General features: G+C 35.9%; 1 long non-coding RNA gene across 1 annotated transcript; it reads right to left on the bottom strand.

Moving 5' to 3' along the window:
• Positions 1-17,585: 17,585 nt before the first annotated feature.
• Positions 17,586-19,167, bottom strand: LOC149199269 (uncharacterized). The gene is made up of 3 exons (XR_016253260.1): positions 18,148-19,167; positions 17,971-18,048; positions 17,586-17,873 (listed from the first exon to the last, which is right to left on the bottom strand). It is a non-coding gene; the product is annotated as an uncharacterized LOC149199269 (long non-coding RNA).
• Positions 19,168-23,401: the final 4,234 nt, after the last annotated feature.

Genomic DNA, 23,401 nt, shown 5'->3' with positions numbered 1-23,401 from the left:
ATATTGGCGCCACATTTCAAAGGGCCATGGACATTGCATTTAAGGGATTAGTAAACAAATCAGTGGTGATTTACTTGGATGACATAACAGCATATTCTAAAAAATGCGGTAATCACCTTAGAGACTTAAAGTAGATCTTCCAACGTTGCCAAAGGTATGGGATTTCACTTAATCCAAAAAATTCCTTTTTTGCATTAAGTGAAGTAAAACTTCTTGGATTTATAATGTCAAAATCTAGAATCCATATTGATCCCGATAGAATTAAGGAGATTTCTGAAATATCCTTGCCTCATAATAAGAAAGCCATGCAATCCTTCCTTGGCCAGATTAATTTTGTTAAAAGATTTGTTCCAGATTTCTCAAGGATTGTGTCACTATTACAAGCAATGATAAAAAATAATTCACTCTTCAAATGGGGCCAAGAAGAATATGAAGCGTTTAATCTGATCAAGCAAGCGATTATTAATTCCCCATCCCTAGCGACTCCAAATTTTTCCGATCCTTTTATTTTGTATACATTTGCCTCTGATAAATCATATGCTGCGATACTCACTCAAGCCAATCAAGACAAGGCAGAAGCCCCAATTTCCTTTTTTAGTTCAAATCTACAAGGGGCTGAATTAAATTATTCTGATGTTGAGAAACAGGCTTATGCTATTTTCAAAGCGATCAAATATTTTAGACCATTTCTTCTTAAAACCCATACAAAGATCATAGTGCCATTTCCAGCGGTAAGAAATCTCTTAGTACAAAAAGACGTTGGTGAAAAAAGAGAAAATTGGGTCACTGCCCTACAAGAATACGACGCTGAGATCAGGCCAGCGAATATTGTAAATGGTCAAGGCTTTTGCAAGATGTTGGCTGGAGCATCACTTATTTCTGAAATATCATCTCCAAATCAAGAGATACAAATGTATGAGGTAAGCCTAAACGATACTGAATCAAAATATGCTGATATCATATTTTATCTAAAGAACGGATATGCTCCTTCAAATTTGGATTATATGAAGAAAAGAGCCCTGAGATTGAAGGCTAAGCAATATCAACTCGTAAATGGTGTACTTTTTAGGATGAATTATGATTATGTTCTCGTTCGATGTCTTGAGAAATCTGAAGCTGAAAAGGTGTTGCAGGAACTCCATGATGGACCAGCAGGTGGACATTATGCGGGAGATGCTACAACACATAAAATTTTGCACGCAGGATATTATTAACTGACACTATTTAAAGATGCGCATAGCTACGTAAGGAAATGTCAAATTTGTCAAACTGCTGCTAGGAGACAAAAGAAACCATCATTTCCTTTGCAACCAGTCAATATCGATCAACTTTTTGATCAATGAGGATTGGATATAATAGGTGAGATCGTTCCTCACTCTTCTAAATAGTATAGGTATATACTTACAGCTACATATTATTTTACTAAATGGGTGGAAGCAGTTCCTCTAAAGACAGCTAATGTTGAACACATCATTGATTTCATAGATTAGTTCATAATCACCAGGTTTGGTTTACCCTCTGCTTTAATGTTTGACAATGCATCATATTTTTCTGGCAATGCTATGACTAAATTTGCACTTAAAAGAGGTTTTAAGCTTAAATATTCTGCCAATTATTACCCACAAGAGAATACGTTGGCCGAATCAATGAATGAAAACTTAATCATAATCATTAAGTGAACCATTGATCAGAATCATAAAAATTGGCACAAATCTTTGATGTATGCTCTGTGGGCAGACCGAATAACCCAAAAGGCTTCCATTGGCACTTCACCCTTTAATTTAGTTTATGGGAAAGAAGTAGTTCTCCCAACTCATCTAGCAATTCCTTCTTTGGCCTTAGTTCAATTTATTGACTAAACACCAACTTCATCTTTACAACTAAGACAATTGCAGATCCTTAAGCTAGAAGAGCAACGAGAACAAGCTAAAATAACACACGCTCATCATCAAGCATTAGTAAAGGCTTCCTTTGATTCAAGTGTGGTATTTAGGAAGGATTTTCAAATTGGAGATTTAGTTTTAAAATGGGATAAGGCTCACGAAGAAAAATACAAACATTCAAAATTCCAATGAATGTGGCTTGGCCCATTCCAAATTATTGAAATCATAGGTCCATCCACTTTCATGTTGCAAGATTTAGTAGGGAAAAGAGAATCTTTACCTGTTGGCAAATTCTCAAAAAATACTTTCCATAGAAGATGACCTCTTCTATTTTTGTAAACTATTGTTTATAGCTTTATTTTGATAATAAAATAGGTTGTAAATGGTTAAACTTTGGAATTCATGAAAAAGATTAGTGTTTCTTTTATATTTTGTTTTTTTCGCTTAGCTAAATAGAACTGATTTGAAAAATCGATCATTATTATTGAAAAATACATTCAAATGCTACAAGCTTGAAAATGTTACTAGTTTCAGCCTTACGAATTTTGATAAAAAGCAACCTTTAGTGGGAAATTGTTTTATATCAGACAATGAAAAACATCAATAACAAAACAAAGATTCTTTGTAGAAAAGTTGTTTCCAAAAAACTCTATAATTGTCATCCAGAGCTATTCTTAAGGAACCAATGACTTCCTCCCCACCTAGGGAATTACGAGTTTCAAGGAGTAATCCAACAATACATTGTAAGCTTAAAGAATAAGAGGTCTCATCACGAGCCAACTTATCATGATCATAGATATTATGACTTTCTGGCATTGCCAAAACTGCATACCAAAACAAGGAAATGACTCAAGATTGTTGCAATCAAAAGACAAGGGGTCTCATCATGAGCCAGCTTGTTTAGAAAATTTATAAATCAAGTGAATGGCACTGTCGTACTTTGGCTACCAAACCAAGACATTGTTCTTTAGGAATTAAAAGAAAACAAAAACAACAAGTGTGGATATGGATTTATCTTTGAAAATTGTACATTTCTCCAAGTAGGATACAAGATCATTGCTGGGTAACAGGTAACGCTATCGAGGCTATGAACGCCTGTTGGCAGTAGAGGCTCTACCTATGACAAATGAGCATACTTAAAACTGATCTACAGAGAAGCCTTTGTTTTTATCTTTATAAACCAAGTAGTGGCTGATGTAAATACAATGACTAGCTTTGGGAAGTAAATAATCAGAATTAACACGGAAGAAGCAAACTACCATTAATGGCTAAAAGCATGATGCACTTTATATTTCTATAATAAAGTTTGATTTTCCAGAAAAAATTTCTGTTTTGGAAGTTTAGAAAATTCAAAAGATGATTAGAGATAACTAGTTCTTCCTAGTGAATCGCCAATTGTTATGGCCAGCAAAAACCCCCCTTTTTATTTTAGTTTTAGTAATAAAGCTAAATAAATGGGGACCCTTCTCAAAAATAAAAACTAGTACTTATCTTTCCCTTTGAATAAAACACACTATCATAAACTTAGGAAAACACCCACAAAACTCAAAAAACTTAAAATTTTATGATAAGTTCCGAATAAAATTGTTCTCTCAACAATAAAACATCGCATCGCAAAGGGTAATGGAGGACATCATATAAACAAACTTCCGAAATTGCGAAAATGCAATGCAAGATCGCGCACCTTAAAGACCCATCATGCATCGCAGCTTTCATATGCCGCAAGTATCACCTAAGATGAAATATCTTGATTCGGCGATATGCGATAAAGCATCTTGCAAATCACATCTCGCAGAGGCATAAGGTGATAAATGATTGTTAATGAAACGGGTTAGCGATATTGCGAAGCAAATCGCAAAATCGCTTTATCGCAGATCTGCAGGGCTCATCGTTCAATAAAAATTTTCTCGTAATCCGATACCAAGTTATGGGCATTAATGTCAATTTAATGGTTAGTTGATGGTCATTTATGAGATAAGATTTAGATCTGATCGAAAGGTTGTTTCACGTAGGGTGATATATTTGATATGATTTCGGCATTAAGAGCTTTCCCATCACCTTATCTCTTACCATTATTCTTTCCTTACTTGTAAATTTGTAGGAGCGGAAAGAAGAATAATATACGCAGCAATGTTCAGAGTGTAATGGGAAAGAAGGGAAAAGCTCCGGTTGCTGAGGACAAAGAGACGATGCCCTTATACACAGACACCACCTATAATAGAGATGCCGACATAACCACTTGGGAAGGCATGTACAGTCTGCTCGAAGAAGAAAACCCCAAAGTCATGGAAGTTAAAGCAACAGCAGACTCACGTGGGTCATCTGAACCATCAATTACTGAACTTGGATGTTCGTTCTTACACCGGATAGTAGCAAGACCTAAGATTCTTCCATACACAGACATGGTCAAGTGGGTACTGGACAGTGCTGATATATCAGATAGACAATTCAAGTCTCGAGGTCAAGACCTCATAGGGTCATTCACTTCACAAGATTTAAGGCTTATGTATCATCTACTAGAGCCGCAGGCAACCTACAACAAACAGTTCGTGGAGAAGTTCGCTAAAGAAAATGAAGATTTAGCAGAGTGCACCAAGAACTAGTCAGCGAGGGAAGAACCATTGAAAAAGGGCAAAGTGCGTTGACCAAGGCCCATCGAGACCGCGCAGGAGGCGAAACTAGCACCAGGGAAGCCTGAATCAGGAAAAGGAGGTAGTTTCTAATGCGCGATTGCTAATCGCACATTGTTGGGCAAAACCCCTCGAGAAGGAAAGCCTCGAAGTGCTCAATCGCATGGAAGTCGGGAAAACCGTGAGGAAAAGCGCTAGAGGCTAAAGGCAGGACCCACGCTCCAAAACCAACGTTATTTATCGGGGGCACCCTTGGGCAGTAAGCAGATTTGGCTGAAACCTAGTTACTCCATTCGGAGCCCGACGCGTGGCAGGAATCGGAAGAAGGAAGGAAAGCAGGTGCAACAACTGCAGACAAGCTGGAGACAAAAAGCTAAGGAAAGGGCAGAGTCCATCAAGAAGTTAACCAATTTGAATTGGGATACTTACTGGCAGTACTTGGTTAAATCGCACAGTCAATGCATGAATCTCAAATGCCTTACGAACTCTGCCAAGAAGATAGCACCAGCACTTTCCGATTCTGTTTTCGTAGGGAAACTAAAATTGGAGGTCAGCCAATCAACGCTCCTCAAGTCGATGCTGAATGCTTGCGATCTTAGAGAATAGATACATAGATATTTAATTTCTAGATTTAGTTTTAGTTTTAGTTTTGATTTATTTTTGCCTTAGATGAGGACAGTCATTTAAACCTCCTCCTATATTTTTGTAATAAATTATTTTTAGTATTTAGGTAGTAGTATTTTAACCCCTCTCATGCATTTAGAGAAGGGTCCTAAAATTTGTCAAAAACGTTTCCTCAGAACATGCATTTCTGCACCCTCAGAGGAGGTTTTGATGAATGAATGGAACGAGATTTATTGATATCTGTGTTTAATGTCTGCTACTGAAATGCACTTTTGTACTCTTAGTAGATATTGAATTAGGAAGAGATAAATCTATATTGCTGAAGCTCATGAGTAGAACTTGTTATCAATGTTACTTTTATCTCTTAATAATTTCTGCTTATGTGTCAAAGTAATATTTATGTTCAATTATTTATATATGAAGGCTTGAATATTTGAGTTATCATTTGGCACTTTTGTACGGTGGTGACTATTCTATTTATGCATAATGTATGAATGACTTATTATGCGATATGCTTCTCACAAATTGTTTCGGCTAACTTTTTATACTAAACAATTCATTTTTATCGAATTCTTTTCTCGTAGCAATTGAATGATCTTTATTACCAATTTTTGTTAGAAACTATTTTAGATCGCATAACTGAAAAGTTAAATCCCGGGTTAGTTTTAGAATTAGATATTTCTGTTCATTAGAATACAATTGCATGTTTTAAATTAGACTTAGATTAAAATAATTTTACTTAGAAATCATTAGAAAAGGAAATATCAATTCTCATCACACACACACAAATTGGGAAACTGGTCCCATTATCCCCAGCCGGACCCACCATCCCAAATGGAAAAGGAGCTGCTTTCAAGGTCCGGATCAGGTGGGTATCCCCCTTGTTGTAGACCCGATTTTCGGGGCTTCAACAGAAAGTTATGCATTCCACAAACTGAAAGAGTAAAGATAATTTGAGAAGCACACACTTCTCTAATATTATGTCACTTTGGTGTAAGTAAAACAGTTGCACAGCTGCAAAGATTTGGTTATTGGCCAAAAATGAATGAGACAGTTTCTAGATATGTAAGAGGATGTACCATGTGTGCTAAAAGCAAGCCCAACAATAGAAAACTAGGCTTGTACACTCCACTACCAGTTCCTTCTCATCCTTGGGAAAGTGTTTCCATGGACATTGTTGGGGGATTGCCTAAATCTAGAAAAGGTCATGACTATTTATATGTTGTTGTGGATAGGTTCAACAAAAGGTGTATTTTAATACCTTGTAACAAACAGATTACAGCTGAACAAACTACAAAGTTGTTCTTTCAGCATGTATGGGTTCATTTTGGATTACCCACTTCCATTATATCTGATCGAGATACCCGCTTTGTTGGGAAATTTTGGTCACGTTTATGGGAATTTATGGACACCAGACTGAAGAAGAGCACAGATTTTCATTCGCAAACAAATGGCCAAACAGAAGTGGTCAATAGGACAGTGATCCAGTTGCTTAGAGGCTATTGCAGCAAGCATACCAAACTTTGGGATGAACATTTATGTTATGTGCAACATGCTTACAACCAAGCTAAACATTCTTCTACACAGAGATCTCCTTTTGAGACCTGTTTTGGTTTCACACCAAGGTCTCCCTTGGATTTTGTCTTTGGTAAAGACATAGCGGTCGATGGACACAGTGATGTGGACAAGGCAACCAAGTTCATCGAACAAATCCAAGAGATTCACTAGGCAGTACAGGAACAGCTAGAAAAAAGCCAAGCCAAGTACAAGGCAAGGAATGATAAGCATCGGATGGAGCATAGTTTCCAAGTTGGTGATCCAGTCTGGCTGTATATCAGCAAAGACAAAATGCAAGGTGAAGGTAAGAAGCTGAAGCCAATAAGGTATGGACCTTTCAAGATACTTGAGAAAATTGGTGAGAATGCTTTTCGCCTTGATTTACCAGCTTACATGCACATCTACTCAATTGTTAATGCAGACAGCTTGAGACTATTTGAACCTTCATTAATTGAAGATCCCGAAGAGTAGAGTCAATTTCCTTCTATTGATGATCTGTTGCCTGAATATCTTAATGAATTGCAGGAAGATACAGTTCTAGACCGGAAGGTGAGAACTACGTGCAGAGGGGATGTTGAGTACCTCAGGATTGGGCATAAAGGTTCAAAACCAAGCAGTGTGAAATGGATAGAAATTGGGCAAGCGAGGAATCTGTACCCTCACTTGATGGATGCTTAAAAACCAACTTTTGGTGGTCCAAAAGATTTTTTAGTGGGAAGGCCATCATCCGAATCGGATCCTAAAACACTCTCTAAGTTTTTATAACTCTGTAAAAATTCATGCCAAAGTTTCAGAGACTTACAAAGGTCGAGCTTATCAAAAATACCCTCGGAACAGTTGTAAATTGTGAGCAGCGTGGAGGAACGAGGACCCTCGGTCAAGCGCACAGACTATTGGCCCATGGTAACGTGCGCTGCCACAAAACAACAAAACGGGAGGTCTTTTGGAGAAACGGGGAGGTTTCCGAAATGTGATTAGCAACAAGTCGCTAATCGCATATCATCGGGAAAAACCCCTCAGTGAAGGAAAAGCCCCGAGCGACCAGAACCGGAAAGTAAAAAACCGTACGAAATTCACTGATTCAATCAGAGGCGAGTCCCACACGAAAATCGGCAGGATATTGAAAGGGCTTCGAGCGGTAAGCGGTTTCAACCGAGTCCTGCCCGATGCCACACACTGGGTGCCACGCGTCTAGCGAAAGAGAGAGAAAAATACTCACATCAGACGGGTAAACGTCATGCAACTTACCCGCCTGATATGGACGTTGACCATAGGATTTGGAGGCTCCAGATCGACGATGGACATGCGATCCGACGGATGACCAGATTCAATGGGGTAAACAGGCCGAGTTATATAAAGTTTGAAGTCCAACATGAACGATGAGTTGGCAAAAGAATTGTGTTCGCAGGCAATCTGGGGGTTAAACAGAAATAACGACCGTTCAAACACTTCCAAGAGAACTGACACTCAGTTCGTTATGAAATAGGTGGCCACCTCCCTGTGAAGCGTTACATAGTGATGATGACGCAGAATAGGGGAATTCAAACGGACAAAGGCAGAAGAACCAAAACGTCGGGAAGCAGAAACAAACAGTCAGAAAGCAGATTGGATTCAAAGCCATGAACTGACAGAGACAAAGTAAGCAACTAGAAAGCAGTAAGACAGTGAGAAAAGCGAGTAAGAAAGCTAAGAGCAGAGAACAAAGAAAATAAGTCGAGTTGACCTGCAAAGCAAAGGCAGTATTGAGACAGAGATAGAGAGAGTCAGAGAGTTTGTGTACTCCAGAGAAGGCTTGAGAGGTTCAAGTGAACTCCTCGGCATAGGCCTGTCATGTATGAGTCTCAGTTTGGGCTCATACTACTGTCACCAGCAGTGGTCAAGTTTTAGTAAGGAGAGTTTGTGTACTCCAATCCTACTGATTTATATCTATTAAGTGAGACTCAAATTTAGCTCACTGTTGTAAAAAATCTGCTTAGAAAACATAATAGAGAGGCCACCATTGAAGGCTGGACCAGGAGATGTAGCCCAGGAGCATTGGGTGAACTCCTTATTAAACTTGTTGTATTTACACGTTTTCCTGTTTTTTTTCTCTAACTGCTTCAATGTTTATGTATTTCACAATCTTATCGATCTGTTGCATAAAGTAACATAGGCATATCCATGCACATGAGTCTGTAATACCTTTAATTCTTTGTCCTGGATAAATTCCAGATCATCTAGTCACCGATCCCCTAGGGTATAAGCATGATAGTAAGACACACTACAATGGGAAAGGACTTCTGGAAACCGCCTCCTCATGGCTTTTTGAAATTTAACATTGATGGGGCCTCAAAAGGAAACCCTGGGGAGGCTAGTTATGGCGGAGTCATAAGAGATGAGCAGGGTTACATAAAAATCATCTTTCATAGTCATTTGGGGAAGGCCACTAATAACATGGCGGAACTCATGGCCTTAGAGAAATGCCTAGAAATCTTGATTAACTCCAATTTTCATAATGCCATCATAGAAGCAGACTCTGAATTGATAATCAATTCGGTCAAGAAGATAGGCAATGGCAAAGCACTAGAAAAGATTTCAAATCACTGGAGGTTGTTGCAGGTCTATTAACGAATACAAGCCCACCTGAGAACCCTGAGAACACTCAGATTTGTTCACGTACGCAGAACAGCTAACAGGTTAGCGGATCATTTGGAAAATGAAGGAGTGCTCTGCAGAAGAAACAACAGAGTTTATGCTTGGGAGTCAACACCCTCAGGAAATTTGCGGGAGGAATGTAACAGACAGGCGAACGAAGACAGGGAACATTATCAAGCTATGAAAGATAAGCAGTGATTAGACCAATGGTAACAGAGGAAAGTGAACCAATCACTGGAAAGACGCAAAGGGTAAATAGCGGGCAGGTTGATAGGCAACCGACCAACGAATGCGGTGAACTCCACATCCAACGGATTTCGGGCGGGTAATAGCTCGAAGGATAAGCTGTCAAACGGACCCGAAAAACTTTAGAGCGGTGGTTTATGCTACTCATCGGGTCCAAATGGAGAAATACCGAATGGGCATGTTGCCGGCCTGAAATCGGCTCAGGACCATCAGATCAATGAAGGCGGGATCGCACGGTATTCAGGCCATAAAGCCAAGAGATGGTTAACCCTAAACCAGACCCCAAATTATATAGAATGATGGTTTTGGATTCGCATTGGGTCCGTAGGAAATTTTAAGAAGTGGGCTTGTTGGGGACCCGAAATCAATTATAACCGTTGGATCTGCGAGGGCCGGATCGCTTAGTTTTCGGGACTTATTTATGCTTAATCTTAATTGCTTAAGGCTTAATGCTTAATGCTTGGTTTTAGTTAATTTTTTTTTGCAATATGGGCTGTAGGACATGTGGGCCCTCGTCATCAAGGGCTGTGGGCCCTCGAAGCTTATGTCGTTCATCAGCCCCGAAAGGACTTTATAACCCTTTAATTTTGTCTTTCGGGTTAAGAGGGCAGAGTTCTCAAGCAATGTTTTGAGCGCTGGTTAAGAGAGTCATTCCTTTTGTACGTTTTTTTGAGTTAGGTAAGGGGTTGTGTCTACCCAACTATTTGCTGAGAATGCACAGGGTGGTGTTGTTGTTCTTAACCCCGTACAGTATGTACATTATGTAATTTTCTCGATTAATGGAAGGTACCACTCTTCCTGAATCAAAAAAAATATTGAGTTTGGTATATTAAATTGACTTGTATTTAGTGGGATTAGAAATTTCAATGCTCAACCAACATAGGACGACGATGGGGTTACAAATTTCTTGACTTAGTTCTCTAAGTTAGGGTTACAAATTTGTTGACTTCACTTCACTTGCGTAAGTTGGGATTAAAAATTTCTGTGGTCAATAAAGCAAGTGAGGAAGGCGGTTGAAGTCTAGAGAACAAAATGGTGGACAGTACATATGCGCTGCTCAAAACAGCTTGGAAAGCAATAAAGTTCTTGCGTTGGGATTTGGTTTATGGGAAAAAAAACCAGTTACTACTCAACCACCTGGAATTTGGTTTAGGGAAAAAAAATGCATTTACTCACCCACTACCAATTTCCATGTTAAATCCAATAAACTCATACACATCTCAGATCATAAAAGTCCCTAACACTTCACCAAAACTTTTACCCATTATTAATAAATATATCAAATCTAACCATTATTGTTACAAAGTGTATTTAATATTATGTTCTAATTATCAAATTTTTATGTTAAATTCAATAAACTTAAGGCTTTATAGTAAGATGTTTCAATTAAATAAAAATATATAATGAATTAAATTATCCAATAAATTAAGACTTTATTTTATATTATAGAATTGATAAAACTTTATCTACATAGTTAGCAACCATTAATATTTATGTCAAATCCAAAGAAATAACATTGCTAATTAAATTATCCAATGATCTAAAACTTTAATTTATATTATAGAACTGATAAAACTTCATCTACATAGTTACCTACCTTTAATATTTATGTCAAATCTAAAAAAATAGCATTGCTAAGTCTTTTTATTTAGATATTACATTTCAATTACCAGTATTTTATTTGATATTATATTTCCAACTACTAATATTTATGTCTAATTTAATAATCTTACACACCATGTCTTATGAAATGATGTAATAACCTAAGACTTTGTATTATACGAGTATCGATATCCATATTAAAATCACCAAGTGGGGTTGCAAAGGTCCCCACATTTAGATAATACACCTAGTGGTGTTGCAAAGTCACCACATTTAGATGTTACGTTCTAATTGAAATTGTAAAGTCAAGCACAACATAGTGGTGTTGCAAAGTCCCCACATTTAGATGTTACTTTCTCATTGAAATTGTAAAGTCAATCACAAGAGAGATTACTTGATTATAATTAAAAAACAAAAAAATGTTTGGGGCTTGCTTCATGTGCCATTTTCTCAATATTAATATGTACCCAAAAGGTGTTGGGGACTTTTATTCTTAATTTTTCTACTTTCTACTTTTATAAATTGAATATCATATATTTATACATGTTTCACAAGAATAATAAAATTCATTTTTGTAATTCATTTGTTTATCACTGCATGTATGTAATATGTATTTATAGTCCCAAGGGTTAGTTCAAGTGGTTTAGAGCTAGATATGAAGTTTTTTTTATATTGTTGCTAGTTGTTGTTGATCACAAATTCGATTCTCTTCAATTCCCTTGGGGTGAGATTTTGTCATCATGATTGGTGATGGTTTACCCAATTTACCATCCACAAAATATGGGGAAGTACTCCAAAATTTCCCTTACTTTTATTCCAAATAAAAATAAATAAATAAAATAATATACTAAAAATATATCTACATGACATAACATATTTTCACCAAATCAAAAATCACATTATAACAAAACAATTACTTTATTTATATTAAACTAAATATGAGGTTTACTAAACACCATTTGTTTATTCAACTTATAATTTTATAAATTTGTCAATATATAATATTTGAATGGTTTAAGTTAAATATCTTATAATGATGAGAATATCTTAATTGGACATTTTAAAAAGACTTAAGGATCACTTGTATCACAAAATAAATAAACTAAAATAAACCGACAATAAAGGTAACAGAGCAACAAACACACCAATCAAATCTTAAATATTAAAAAATAAATTAATAATTGTATCAAATATCATTTTCAATGGTCACATATATCCCTATAGTTCTCGCGTTCTCCCATATGTTTTCTCTTCCCATTTCTAAACTATGAACTAGCCATTTCTTATTTCTACTTCAAATATTGTCCTTTCCATTACAAATTTTGTCTCTCCATCTCTTATCCCAACATGATTGAATCATTCCACAAAATTTCACAACAAAAGTTATTCATCTTGGCAAAAATTTAATTTTGACCATAGGCATTGGAAGAGACAAAAATTGAATTTCGTTATAGGGTTGCAACTATTATGCACAATTCTTTTTGGACCCATATTTGATTGTTTTGGATGAGACTAATGGGCCTAATGGTTAAGAGCACGTGTTTCCTCCTAAGAGGTCATAGGTTCACAACTAGAGGGGGTTAGAGTATGTATGCCTTCATAGACTTAGCAGTCAAATAGTTGCATAGAGGTAGGTCCCTTGTCCCACACACAAGGGGTCTCATACACCAATTTGGTGTCTGGCTTGGCTGTGACCTTAAATTGGATAATAATAATACTAGTATTTGCACCAAATGTTGCAAAGGAAATGTCGTAAGTCGCCCTCATATGGTAATGGTTCCAAATCAATTTTTTGTGCAAGTATTCTCCAACAGTGTTTCCATTTACACACGTCTCTATTAGCATAATCAAAGGCCTAGTTCTTTTGATAAGGACCTGTGGCAACCCAAATTTCTTGTTGTGTAATCAATTCTGATGAAGATGCATCCATAGATTATTCCCATGAAATATTGTTCCCTGGGTATTCTTTTGTAGGAAGCTTGCTTCATTCCATGAAAGGGAGTTCACCAGATTGGAATATGAGAACACCGAATAGAGTCCCCAAAACAAATAATAGGGCTTTGGATACTAGATGTTTACATAGAAGGAAACCATATATGGGCTCCATACCTTTTGTAGGAAGCTTGCTTCATTCCATGAAAGGGAGTTCACCAGATTGGAATATGAGAACACCAAATAGAGTCCCCAAAACACATAATAGGGCTTTGGATACTAGATGTTTACATAGAAGGAAACTATCTATGGGCTCCATACCAGACACCCAGGGCCTCTTCTTTCTATCGCAGGCTATGAATGACAACCTTTCTATTTACAAGGGGCTTGTAAAAACAAAGGCAATAGAGCTAAATCAAGGATACCATTAATTAGCCATGAGAAAGAGAACCAGTCACATTTGAAAGAAAAGAACCTACATTCTTTGCCTCCAGTCCCAAAAGGAAAGATTGGAGCTCAAAAACAGGCCTCAGTGATTCATACAAATATAAGCCCCAAAACTAACAAAAACATTATTCTGCCACTTTTTCAAAAATTACCAGCAACTCCAATATAAATTCAATTATCCAAATTTAAAATCGCTGAATAGGTGAGATTAAATGAAGAAGAGATATTCTTCATCCAATTTTTATATAAATAGAAAAATTAATAAATAGGATATGGTTGTGTTTCTACATAAAAGAATCAAATTAAACTCTAATTCTAATTATATAATTAATCAATTTTTATTTTTATTATTTTATTTTAAATAATTCAACAATAATATTTATACACTTTATAACTATTGCTATAAAAAAATAAGATTAAAAAAATAAAACTAATGTGAAAAAAAGCCATTATAAAGGATCCAATGAAAAACTGTTAGAATAAAAAATTTAATTGATTATAAAAGATCCCATTTAACTTACATAATACTACTGGGGGTATCCATAATATTACTGGTTATAGATTCATGGTGTAGTTATATCACTGCCACAGTGACATAACCTTTGTTCACTAGCAGTGAAATTGTACAGGATAACATTAATTCGATTTCAAATTGTAAAGCAGTCTTACAGTACATTCTTATGTTTTGAGATTTTCATTCTCAATATTACTTCAGGTTTTGAGTATATGTAGCATGCATGAGATAGTAAAGAAAGAAGATTGTTTACATTCTGAGAGAATGATATCTTTTGATAAGTTTGGGAGTTAGAAGTTGGACCATGGGAACTTCTAATGACAACCGAAGAATGGCAATGATAATTGAGGAATCACTATGTCTACAAGGTTGCTGCATCTAACACCTGGTACTATAATCTGGGACTAGAAACCTTAATTTGAAGCAATATTGACTTTTATTCACCATTTGTCCATTATGGAAACTGAATACAAAAATTTCAAGTCAATATGAACGTCTTAATCCATTATCATCTTTGGGAGTATTTGTAATTGTAATTAACAATTGTTTCTGCCTAAAAGGGTTAAATACTGAAAAATACATTTGCTTTCTCGGTGGGGAGTTAACCAGGAATAATAGTGAAACACATAGTGGAATAACAGCGAAATAAGTGCCATGTTTCCAAAAACACACACAGAAACTGGTCAACTACTTACAAGTCAGAAAGATTTGGCTTTGTGCTTGTAACTTATTTAATAAAACAAAGTATGAATAATTTAGATTTTTTAAGCAGTAATTTTGGATGTTTATTTAAAATTTAGTTATAATCTAGCTTGCCTTATATAAATCACAAATTTAAATTCTGAATTCTTCACAATATAATACTTCAAGGTTTTTGGGATACAGTTAATACAACATTTTCAACAACAAAACATCTAAATTTAACATGAAAATTGTTTTATCCAATTTCAACTAAAAATTCCAAAATATAAAATAATCAAACTGACACTCAATTTTTCCACTGCCATATTCTTCAAACTATGACTCCTAGTGATAGTTTTCTAAAATAAGAAACATGGGCAATAATCCATATCTGCACAAGTGCAACTGTAAGTACCCTTATTATGTTTTCCGAAATCTGAGTATAAGGATTCCATAGACTGCCAATATTCTATCCATCTGCGATCAAACAGAGTTAGAGATTTTTCTTATTATGTTTTCCAAAATCTGAGTATAAGGATTCCATAGACTGCCAATATTCTATCCATCTGCGATCAAACAGAGTTAGAGCTTTTTCATATGAACAACCATAACAATGTTTCCTACGATCAAATAGAGTTGGAGCTTCTTCATATGAACAACCACAACAATGTTTCTCTGCTATCAACCATGCAAAGACCCTGCCATTTTCAAGCGCATAAGCTAGCACATAAGTGAATTCGAATTAAAAGGATCTGGTAGATTAACTTCTTGGTATGAAGAACTACAGGAATGCTTCTATGCAATCAACCTTGCAAGCGAAACCCCCTCTCTACTTTTATGGATAATGTCTTATGAATGCGAGCCTACCATTATTTAGCCCATTGTATCCAACCAAATGGATCTTGAAGATAGGCTTCAAATCTAATAGTTATATCTCACAGATTAAGTGCTTACCCAGTTTGGATCTGTACCTTGGATGATTACTTGAATTTCCACCGATACACTTTTCAAAAGATAGAAAGGTTTTTGAACAACAAAAACAGATATTAGGCAAACTTTTGAACCTCTATAAGTTGGAAGTTGTAACCTTCTTCCCTGAGTTTTATCAAAACAATTTCTTAAATTTCATTACAAAATAAACCTAGTTAAAAAACATTTGAGGATGCTTTGCTCTGCCAGTTTTTAAAGATTTAGTTTACATAACTAATTATAATATAACAAAACAAAAATATTTATAATATAACAAAAGAAAAAAACGTGTTTAGCTTCCTCAAAATGATTTCTCATGTCTTAATACAAAATAAACCTAGTTAAGAAACATTTGAGGATGCTTTTCTCCGCCATTTTTTAAAGATTTAGTTTACATAACTAATTATAATATAATAAAAGAACAAAATGTATTTAGCTTTTTGAAAAATCTGTGAAGCACTCAAATTGCAAACTTATAAATCCAACCAATTCCTGTCACACTGTCCAAATAATTTCTAGATTCTCATTACAACAAAAAAACCCATTGAAAAATCTGTGAAGCATTAAAATTACAAACTTATAAATCCAATCAATTCATGTCCCACTATTCAAATAATTTCTAGATTTTCATTACAACAAAAAAACCCATTGAAAAATCTATGAAGCATTCAAATTGCAAACTTATAAATCCAACCAATTCTTGTCACTCTATCCAAATAATTTCTAGATTCTCATTACAACAAAAAACCCATTGAAAAATCTGTGAAGCATTCAAATTGAAAACTTATAAATCCAACCAATTCCTGTCACACTATCCAAATAATTTCTAGATTCTTATCACAACAAAAAAACCCATTGAAAAATCTGTGAAGCATTCAAATTGCAAACTTATAAATCCAACCAATTCCTGTCACACTATCCAGATAATTTCTAGATTCTCATTACAACAAAAAAAACCCATAGGATGCCTCGCTTTGCTAATTTTTGTTAGAGTTGTTTTGTGGTTTATGGTTTTGCCCATGGTATTTATTTATGATAGAGATTATTTATAGACTAAAAAACCTATATTAAATTGTCTTGCTGACCAGTGGGAACAAACAACAGTGTTGTTAGACGCCACAATTTCACAATTTCTGTAGGTACTCTGTAATCCTAACAATTTTCAAGATTTTGATTTACATAATAAATCATAATATAACAAAAATTATTTAACCTACTAAAAATAAGTTCATAAAACACTCAAATTTTACAGATTTCAAAACTCAAACTTATAATTCCAACCCATTCTCAACCAATTCCTACTAGATTTTAACAGAAATAATTAGGAAAAATATCCAAAATAAACCTACAGAAATAATTAGGAAAAATATCCAAAATAAACATAAACCAAACATATGGAAAGTTTAAACGTGGAAATTTTTTCCATACTTCTTTTTAATGATGTACCTCTGCACCAACCATTACAACAGCTAATTTATGTTTATTTCATATTTACAATAACTTACTTCAATGCAAGGTATTTGAGATTATCACCGCTGAATTCCACAAAATATACTTTTACTTCATCATACATCATTACATAAAAAGTACGTCACATAATAACAGCTCGTGCCCTCATATGCCTTGTGTACATGAAGTTTAGAGCAGAAGCCTCTGCAGGGGAAGCAGTTGCTACCCATATGTATGTTAGTTAAGGGCATGGCTAGAGCAACCAACTTCACCTCCAAAATCCAACCGGGTCATGCGTTGCTGCATATAAATTAACATCAGCAGCGAAAATGTTACTGGTCATATAAACTGGAAGAAACAACAATAGACAATTGAAAACCCTAGATTCATATAAAAGCTCAGTTGCAGTACCTCCTGTCAACGATGATCTAGAACTGGATGGGGATATTTACTTAAATAATTGCTCACACTTCCAAATCATTCAACAACTTCTTGTTTTATTTCCCTAATCGCCACTATGCCCTTTGGACACTGATTGGGTTCAATTTGAATGAGTCTAAAGTTAATTACAGTCTTTGAAGTATTGAGCTCGTCTGATTTTATCCTTCCATCATCTGAACGCTGCAACATTCTCCTTATCCTTCCATCATCCTCTTCAGCCTATTGTTTCCACACTTTATTCAAACGCGCCCACTCTTCATCTATCTGCATTTTTTCCAAACCCTTGTCAATGTAATTTTTGAATTTCGGTTTCTAATTTCTTTGAAATTTAAAATATACTGAGAACACTAAGTTGTTATACCTGCTGCTGAAAATTTCCATATTTAATAGATATCTGATCTACAAATATAACGCATAGGAAGGTTTGTCCAGACTTATCCTGCGTATGAAAGGAAAAGGAAGAGAAAACAAGCAATCAGAAAAACATTATGAGAAAAATATATTATAAAGTTGGAGTCATGGGGTTGGAGGTGAGGACCTGATATTTGTGGACTGGTGGAGGAGTAGCATACTTGATGTATTCATCAATACTCATTTCACGTGGGTCTGGCCCAACTCCAAAAGCCAAAGCATCAAAAAGCCCCAAAACACTTATCACAAGATTGTCCCTTCATTCCAGATCTCAGATGACCCTGCAAGACTTTCTAATTTAAGTAGGTTTCTCAGAACTAATATTTCTAATATTGGAAAAGAGTAACCTACATTGTCACTCCTATCATCTGCACTTTCACTCCTATTCTTGTCCAAGGCACTCCTATCATCTGCACTTTCATTCTTATTCTTGTCCAAGGCAAGGAGCACCTTCAATTTGTAACCTGAGTGCAAAAGCAACATCTTCATATTTTGGAATTCACAAATACTGTTGGGTAGAGTTTCCCCCTGATAATTAATCAGATGAAAATTCTGCAACTTCTTCATATGTCCCATCTTTTGGAGAATAACATGCTCAGGTGCTACAGAATCTCTTTCTGCATTTGCATCTGCATCATATTCTAATGTTAAGTTTCTCGTCTCCAACCAAGCAACCTCTGTATCCACTTTATTTTCTGATGTTATCACGTGGTCAACTCTATTAGATTGGAGAGCTTTAAAAGATCCTCCACACTCACTACACAAACAGACTCCATTAATGGCAAGATGAGAGTGTTCAATGAAGTGAGTTGAGAAAGATCTTTTGGAAGCTCATTTAGACTATAACATGCATCCAATTTTAGATGATTTAGATTCTTGAGCTTTCCTATCTGACTGGGCAATGAACGCAATGCCAAACAAGAACTAAGATTCAAAACTTCAAGGTTAGATAGAGTGCAAAGGCTGTCAGGCAAATCAACAAGTTTGGTGCACCTGGCCAAGTTAAGAAACTTAAGCTGCTGAAGTTGTTGCACTGTGTCTGGCAATGTTCCTATGGATGTGCGTGACAAATCGAAAACCTTCAGAGACTTGATGTCTAAGAAAAATCTTTCTGGAATCTTTTCCAACTGGTTATTAGAGGCTAATACCAAACTCTCAAGCTTTGAACATTTCAAATCATTTGGAAGATCCTTTATAGTAGTATGGCCAACCAATATGCATCTGCAATCCCTCGTCTCTCCTTCACCAGGAAAGTTTTGCAACTTTTGACCTCCTAAAAATAAGCATTTCTCCTGGTCTTGGCTGCCTATGTAAATCGCCATTTCACGGAGAGCTTCGTGAATCTTTAAATACTCCACTGTATGATAGTCACCATCAACAATATACTCTAGACTCCAGCAAGAACCTACTTACCAGTACTTTTATGCAATGCCACCCAGCATCCATCAAATAAGGCGTCTCTGCCCCGTCGAGTAACCCTTCAGCGTCCCATATTTGCACCAGCGTCTCCACAAGAATTTCCTTATCTCCAAGAAATGATACACAACTTAGAAAACATTTATGTAGATGGGAATCAGACAGATCATTAAAACTCCATCTTAACTATTGATAAAGCTCTGCTTCAATGTTCATCTGGCTCCTTTGGAAGGAAGTATTTGTGCTTTCCATAAACTTCAATGCTCTTTCCCAATCATTTTGAGTCTTTTCGCAAATCTACATTGATGGCCAACGACAAACCTTTGTAGATTGAGGAATATTTTTTTGGCTATAGTCTTTATATTCTCTGGAACAACTTTATCTGCAAAAGCTCCTCTTCTAAATAATTTCCAGCCCTCCTCTAAGGACAAGGGTTTTATTTCCAGAAAGTCCTTTGCCCCCATTTTTTCAACAGCTTCTCTATTGCGGTTGGAGACTAAGAGTTTGCTACCATTATCATCCCCAATATTGACGCCCACTTCATTAAGATCTATTTCATTCGACATGTTGTCTAATATCAGAAGAAATCTCTTTCTCTCCAGAGAAGCATTCAATTTCATTTTCCACGTCTCAATCGTAGAAATCCCTTCCAGACTTAGATTCAGTGCCTCAGCGATGGAATCCTGCAATTGTTCAATCTCAAAGCTCCCAAAAACTGTAACCCAAATGAAGACATCAAAGAAACCACTGACCTCTTTCTTGTAGTAATTGTAGATGATTTTGAGTAGGGAAATCTTTCCCACTCTCGATCTACCATATACTTTGATTTTGTGACCTTTGTGAGGACTTTCCTCCAACCATTTCTGTAGCTATCCCCAAGTAGATTGAAAGGCCGACTCAATGAAGCCGGATTCTGGCAGAGCTTGAAGAAGGCGTTGGGATTGAGGCACAATCTACTCAGTATTGGAGGTCATGAAAAGCATGATGGGAATCGCCAAGGAATTCTTCGAAATGCCTTTGGAAGACTCGTCTGTAAGTTCTTTGTTCTATGCATTTGGTAGCTAAAGGGAACAGTCCTACCCTACCCTGCCGCGCAAGGTTTTGAGCAAGGACGTCTTTCCCACTCTCGATCTACCATATACGCCGATTTTACGACCTTTGCAAGGCATTTCCTCCATCCATTTCTGCAGCTATCCCTAGGTAGATTAAAAGGCCGACTCAATGAATCCGGAGATGGGCAGAGCTTGAAGAAGGTGCTGAGATCAATTACTGGATCTAATACTAGACTGTTGTTCCAGAGGCTGTATGTATTTTTCCCTAACTGTGTAACTGTTCTCCTTTCTCCTTTCTTAACTAATTATTAATCCAAGCGCATAAACAATTTTATTCGTCTAACATCCAATCTGACGCTCTAGACCGAGACACATGGCAATTTGGGAAGTTGATTTCAGAGGGGAACTCCTTACGGCATAAATATTCACAACAAGATAAGAAATCATTTAGCTCAATTCTCTTAAAAAGGACATGACTCCATGGACAAAAGAATACATTTAGGTTTTCAATTCATCACATTAGTGGAGTAATAAAACCAAAAGGTTTTCCTACTATAACTTGTATAGTATATTTATAATTGTGATAGTGGACATCTTCATGGTTTTTGAAAGTTTAAATATTGCATATCCCAATCTGAGATGGGTCATGTATCAATTTTATATGAAAAGTCATGAATTTTTGGATAATCCCAGTGCAAGGTCCTAATTAGACATTACACCGTTTGGGGTAGGAGTCCCATTTGGTATGTGGGCCAAGCCACCACCATGCTTTTTTGAGGTTTCTTTTGGATGAAAAGAGAAATGCTTGAGAAAACTATTATAACTCTTGAAAAACACAAGTTACAATAGCTTTATGAAATACTATGCAAGTAACTCACAAAAGACATATCCACAACCAAAATAAATAATATGAATCTTTAAAGGAAGTATATAAGGATAATTCAATTAGGATACATGGATAAAGAAAGGATTCGTTTATCAATTATGAATTAGTTCGAAACTAGGAACAACGATAAAATCATGAATAACATACAACTTCAAATAAGATATGTTTTATAAACCAAATGAAATAGTTCATTTACTTTGACACATGTAAATACAAATACATGCCACTAAAACACCACAAGGTAAGTCCCACAATGCTCAATAATACATGCATGAATAGTTGCCATGGCTTAATGAGCTTCTCAATATTATGTTGAAATGTCTAGTGAACCATTAAAAGAATCACCCATGAAATCCAATATTGGAAATGCTAAGTTATCATTTGATTTCTCAAAAGGATGTTTGAGATGTGCAAGATTTCCTAAAGAAGGTGCTCAAAATGGAGTCCAAAAATAAAAGTCCCTTCTCTCTAGTTACGAGGTTATATTTATACAAAAATGAGGTGACTCTTCACCTCCCTTCATGATTCTTCAATTACCCTCATGACTTTCAACTTCCACTTGAGTTTTCATTTCTACATTTATTATATTTCTAATTTCAAAATACTTTCGTTTACAAACATTAAATCGAAATTAAGAAAACAAGATATGTTCATGGAGCAAGATGCATAATAGGCATGTTACGTGCCTCAATGTGTAACTCCCAAGTCATGTATGTGTGCGAAGCCTTGCATTTAGTAGCAACCGATTTGACTTTTTGTGATTTTTCATTATCAAATCTTACTTGGCATTCCGAGGCATCATGAATAAACATCTTTGATTTCATTTTCATTTAGCTCAAAAGCATCGAAATCTTTGTTTGCAACATTGTTGGCTCTGCAACATACTGTGTAATTGATTCCTTTGTAACTTATCGATCATCCCATACAACAACTTGTTTTATAGGATCTAATACCCCTTGAATCTCTCACCTAACTTCTTCTTCTAGCCTTATCTCTCTCGATGCACCAATAGAGGGTATTCTATGCATTTTGATGAGAGATTCCAACTGTGACTATGAATCTTTTGATAAGCAGATATCATTATAGCCATGTTTTTACCCTACTCTAATGTGATAGCACAAACATCCTTACTTCCACCTTGTCCAATTCCACAGTCAATCTTCCTTTTTTGGATAGTTTTTTTAGTGCATTAGGATACTCCATGCTCCATTCTTGGATGTAATCCATGGCTAAGAGTGAATTTTATCAATTCTCATCTCGCTTCTAATTCTCCATGCATCTCGGGGAGTGGGGCTACTACCTTGTGTAAGACCATGATTTCATCATAGACCCGCCTTATTACTTCCACTGGAACTTTAAATTCCTCAAGAATTGCTGACTATAGATCTTCCTTGCATGAGTTTGTTGCTGACGAGGTATGAAATTCTCCATGAAGTTGATCATTTTGTTGTTATGCAATGGCCAATTCTCCCTTTAATTTCTCAACTTCCTGGCCAAAAAATCAACATTCTTCTTCGTTGCAACCACAAATACAATGTCAATAGAGGCTCTATTGTTGTAGGGTTTTTTCTAGTTTCCATCACAATTTCCCTCTCTAAGGTGATTGATATATGATTATCTAGATCTCTGGGAAAACACTTTCACCTTTCTTGGGTAATTTTGAAATTGAACTAATCAAATGTGAAGCTTAAAAGGTCTAGTATCATGTCTTCCTCTTCAAATGTGACCCCCATTTTACTAGTCGAAAAGTGGATGTTCATTGTAGACAATATTGTTTCTACTTAAAAAAAATTCAACCGAGCCTCTTCCTTTGCTTTATCATCTAGCTCCTTGGCAAGTAATTCCTCTTCTAGTTGCCTGGCCAATGCCTCTTCTTCCTTAATATTTCTTTTTGCTTCTTCAACTTGTTTTCTTTTCATTTGTTTCATTCTCTCCTCTTCCACCTTTTTCTTTCTGGCTTCTTCTTCTTTCCTCTTCCTTCTTCTTTCCCAGTGCTCCCTACTTTTGTTTTTCTTGTTCTTCCTTTT

Source organism: Pinus tabuliformis, chromosome 2_1 (genome assembly GCF_031772625.1).
Source record: "Pinus tabuliformis cultivar Carrire ecotype Pingquan chromosome 2_1, CPIR1, whole genome shotgun sequence".
Taxonomy (NCBI): Eukaryota; Viridiplantae; Streptophyta; class Pinopsida; order Pinales; family Pinaceae; genus Pinus; species Pinus tabuliformis.
The sequence above is the reverse complement of the archived record's forward strand: the minus strand, read 5'-3'. Positions and strand labels throughout refer to the sequence as shown.